Source organism: Gigantopelta aegis, chromosome 8, assembly GCF_016097555.1.
Source record: "Gigantopelta aegis isolate Gae_Host chromosome 8, Gae_host_genome, whole genome shotgun sequence".
Taxonomy (NCBI): Eukaryota; Metazoa; Mollusca; class Gastropoda; order Neomphalida; family Peltospiridae; genus Gigantopelta; species Gigantopelta aegis.
The window spans coordinates 69,629,412-69,634,054 of NC_054706.1; the positions used below are offsets into that span (position 1 = coordinate 69,629,412).

General features: G+C 34.1%; 1 long non-coding RNA gene across 1 annotated transcript; it reads left to right on the forward strand.

Moving 5' to 3' along the window:
* Nucleotides 1-2,844: 2,844 nt before the first annotated feature.
* Nucleotides 2,845-4,010, forward strand: LOC121378639. The gene is made up of 4 exons (XR_005958750.1): nucleotides 2,845-2,942; nucleotides 3,199-3,288; nucleotides 3,664-3,793; nucleotides 3,957-4,010. It is a non-coding gene; the product is annotated as an uncharacterized LOC121378639 (long non-coding RNA).
* Nucleotides 4,011-4,643: the final 633 nt, after the last annotated feature.

Genomic DNA, 4,643 nt, shown 5'->3' on the forward strand with positions numbered 1-4,643 from the left:
TGAAATTTGTCGTGACGTAGGCATTGTTGTGCTTCTACCGGTGACATCAGAATACTAACTTTCAAAATTATTTCAAGCAATTGGGACATGGGGATTCCCATGGTATTTATCGATATAAAACCTGCTTTTTCACTCTATTTGATAAAAACGTGATCTAAGTGTGTTACAGGTTTGTAGATTAACCAAATTATAATTTATTTTCGCTGGATGGAACTAGGGTGTGCGGCTTTAAAAAGAATTATTTCGTTTGAAAAATCAATACAACAGTCACTCAATTTTTTATTTATTATTATTTTTTTTTATTTTTTTTTGGTCCTCATTTGTTTTTAATTGTTTACCATCACCGATTGCGGTGATAGACAGGCCGAGCCTTACATTAATATTAAATGTATTATGGTGACATAATCAATTATCAGTGTATTTTTGATGACATTAATTATTTGTTTGCAATGATATATAAGAGTATACATTATAAATGAACATTAGGACGTACCAGCCCATTATGGTGTCATCAGTTATATTATTATCTGTAATGCTATAATAATGTTCCTATTTTATTAATAGAGGAGCTGACGGATCACCCAATTTGGTGGCATTACCTCTTCATGACGGTGCCGGACAAACTGACTTACCCCAACGACTGCTACCTTTTTATCGACGGCGGTAACAACCACAGTCCGTGAGTCGCAGTCAATGCTTCTGAATTTGTATGATATGCTTACTGGTACCATGATATACGTTATCAGTATACACTGTGTTTGTATCATACAAATATAGTGGGACTTATCATTAAAGGTGCACTGCACAAAATCACCAATCTGTAAAGTGAACTTAAAGGGACATTCCCGAGTTTGTTGCATTGTAAGATGTTTTCGACTAATAAATTATTTCTACGATTAAACTTACATATTAAATATATTTTCTTCTTTAGAATATCAGTGTATGTGTATTCAATGTGTTTCTAGTCGTCTTAATATTTGTAAGAAGCCCAAACTGGATTTTGTCTCCAAATAATTTCGTACGTACGAAAAAAATATATACTTTAGGAAATAAAATTAAATTTAACCTAGTACAAATATTAGAACGACCATAAACACGTTTAATATACAGCCACTAATATTTTATGCAGAAAAATATATTTCATATGTAATTACAATCGTTAAAAAGTCTTTGTTAGTTGATAACATCTTAAATAGTGCAGCAAACTCGGGAATGTCCCTTTAAGATATTTAGAAAACTTGTTATATTAAGATATAACTGTAAGTCAGTGAGCTCAGGGCTCCTCAACCCTGACACTGCCAAGTATTTCTGGGGACGATAAAAATTTACTTAAAGTATCTTGAAATGATATGCAAAACTACTGACAATTCGTCATCCAAGTGTTAAGTAATAGTAGTGCCTTGTAAATAATCTTGGTAGTGATATATTGTACATGCACCATATGTTGAAGCGAAACAACATTTCACTTTGAGAGGTTGTTAGACATTTATATAATAACAAACGTCCTGATTTCAATGACATTAGTACATTACACTTATCATCATATTTGGTCAGAAACTATCTCAAGCAGACTAATGATAGTCTATTCATAGGCCCTTAAAGTGCTATACTAGCAATAGTCTAAGCAACATACATATGTGTTATCCCAGCCCATTGTGGATGCCTTACTATATATAGTCCCATAATATGCTAATCTTTATCATTATACTAATTCCAAGTCTAAGATGTTTTTCGATTTCATGAAAGGCCCCCAGAAGAAACCGACAGTTTTGTGGCCATGTCGATAATGATGGCGTTGGGCACTGGAATAGTGGCGGGAAATTTGAAAATGATTCCTAATCAACCAATCACGTTTACCGTAAGTTTTGATTTTCATAAACTATGATAATGTATATAGCTGCAATACATACATTTAAAATGACAAATTGCACAGCACGGAACATCTTTATACTGTTAGTTTATCATTTTCCACTCCCCGTGAAGCAATGATTGCTATCTTGACATATAAACGCTAGAAACTACTAACTTTTGCGTTTCTACTATTCTGTTTCTAGAAACATTAGAAAATATAATTCTACTTTTGTGATTACTTAATTAATACGTGTTCTGGAGGTAAATAAATATACTACTAAAGTGACAGTTATTAATGCCAAGTAGCGGTATTTTTATTTTAGAGATATGTGTCCTATATGCGGTTATTGCTGCAGTTTTATTATATTCTAAACGGGACATAGCCTATAATTTTGATATGAGACAGCAAGTCATTGGTTATTCACTGTATATTTGGAGTTTTTTGTTTATCATGTTAATTATTCAACAGAATGACCCGACACACAAATCCAGAGGGGAAGATTCCATCATGGCATGGACATGGAGAACGTTTATAGGAATCAACAATACACCCCCAGAGTATCTTGTTCGTTTTCCAACGACCAAGGTAAACAAATACCTATACAAACACAGGAGTTACTTCACTACGCTGTGAGAGGATACATTCAATTCACTGTTAAATTAAGCAACCAAGTAATGTGAAGAAAAAAATAAGGTGTTGTTAAGCCGCTTTGCAATAGACAGCCTTTGTCTTTGACGTCTTTAACCTGAGGTACACAAATAGGCCAATAAGCAAGAATGCATAATACGGCAATCAAATACCACGGCTTTCGATCTACCATTTTTGTTTTCCAATATTAGGTATAATAGGCTGATTAAAAAGGGGGAAGAGTTACATGCTATTAAGTCCTATTTAAAATTATCAACTGTTGGCAACTACGGGAATATTTTTATTTATTTATTTTTATAAACAATGTTTCTTTGTTTATTCAATAGTTTTATTTATTTCTGTTCAGGCTGCTGTCAGAGCTTTAGATACGTTAGCAGACGTGGCTGTGAAGACGAATGCGACCAAGAAACTAGACCGGTTCTACGTCGCTGGGGGATCTAAAGTATGCATGTTCTGTAAAACTAGTTCCACTTAAACATTTTTGCTAAGCACTATTTGTTTTCTTTAAATTGAAAACATTATCCATCATTAGTCATGCAAGTTGTGCCCTTTGAAATTTTATCTTCCTCCCCTTCCTTTCCCAAGCTGCTCCCATGACTCATTTAATGTCGATTTGAGAATTACAACTGAGCAGCAACAGGAATTAGCTATGGCATCTAGTGTTTGTGTATTTATTTATTTTTTTATTCTATTTTTAGCGCGGCTGGACCACGTGGACAACTGGTGCCGTAGATCCGCGAGTTAAAGGCATCGCTCCTATTGTTATGGATCTTCTACACATGGTCAAGGTCAGTTTACTTAGTAATGCACAGTTTGTCGGTAGTTCTATTTATTGTGTTCATAAGCTTGTATGAAGATCATACGTGAGGTTTAAACGCAAAAGAGAACTCTTGTGATAAGCAGAAGTTTAACTTCAGGAAACGTTTGAAGAAAATTAAAATATTGCACAAAATAATGTCATTTATATTTGATAATAGTTTCAATTATCGGCAGATATTCTACATATATGTTCAATACGGAGGGTGTATTGAAAGATGGGGTGAAACAACATAGTTGAAAATAATGGACTTAAATGCTCAAAATTATCATGTATGGGGCATGCAAAGTGCATACATTATAAACATTAAATACTTAGCACATGCATTGTGGGATTCTTTTCATAGACCTTGCACCACCAATTCCGGGCTTATGGCGGTTGGACTTTCGTCTTTGAAGCTTACTACGAACTGAATTTCACAAGACAGCTGGATAACCAGAGAACCCAACTGATGGCTGACTATGTCGATCCGATTTGTAAGAAAACTATTACTTGTACCACATATTCAATTTGTTTAAAATATTATCATTGCCAGAAGCCGATTTATTTTCAAGCGTTTTAAGATCATACTTAATATACAATTTTTCTGCTGAATGGTGTAACTGAAACTATAAAAGCTGTATCTGTCTGATGTTACAGCGTTCAAAGACACTTTAACCATGCCCAAACTGGTTATCAGTGCTACAGGAGATGAATTCTTCTTGCCAGACGACTCGCACTATTACTACAACGATCTCATTGGACCCAAATATCTGAGGTATGCTGTGGCGTCGTATTTTGTACAATTATAAATTCAGAAGACACAAAAGAAAGATATTTAAAAGTAAACTGATAGTGAACATAAATTGCTCGAGTTTATTGAGTGTAAGAATATATTATACAAAGTGAATCTGGGTAGTGTATTACAGTAAGAGTTTACGAGAAGAGAGTGTTGGGGTCTTTTTGTGTTTAGGGTTTTTGTTTAGGGTGTGTGACCTGCGTGAAATAAAAAGGGAATTATAAGTGATTATAAACTTCTGAACTTTGACACATCTAATATACGGTTTGCTAATCTAATGCTTTGGGTTGTTTTAATTGTTTTATTTAGAATGATACCAAATGCTGAACATACGTGTGCTGGACATGAGATTGATATTTTCTTTTCAATCGGAAATTTCATTCTTTCCATTGCCACGGTAAGACATTGTGCTCTTTCGCTCAGCAAGCTATCTCTATTTATTTATTTGCTTATTTATTTGTTTTCTTACCTTTGTTTGTCACCTAGTAGCTGATATATTTTTAATGCTGGGGATTCGTTAAATATTCATTCAGTCAGTCAGTCGTTCG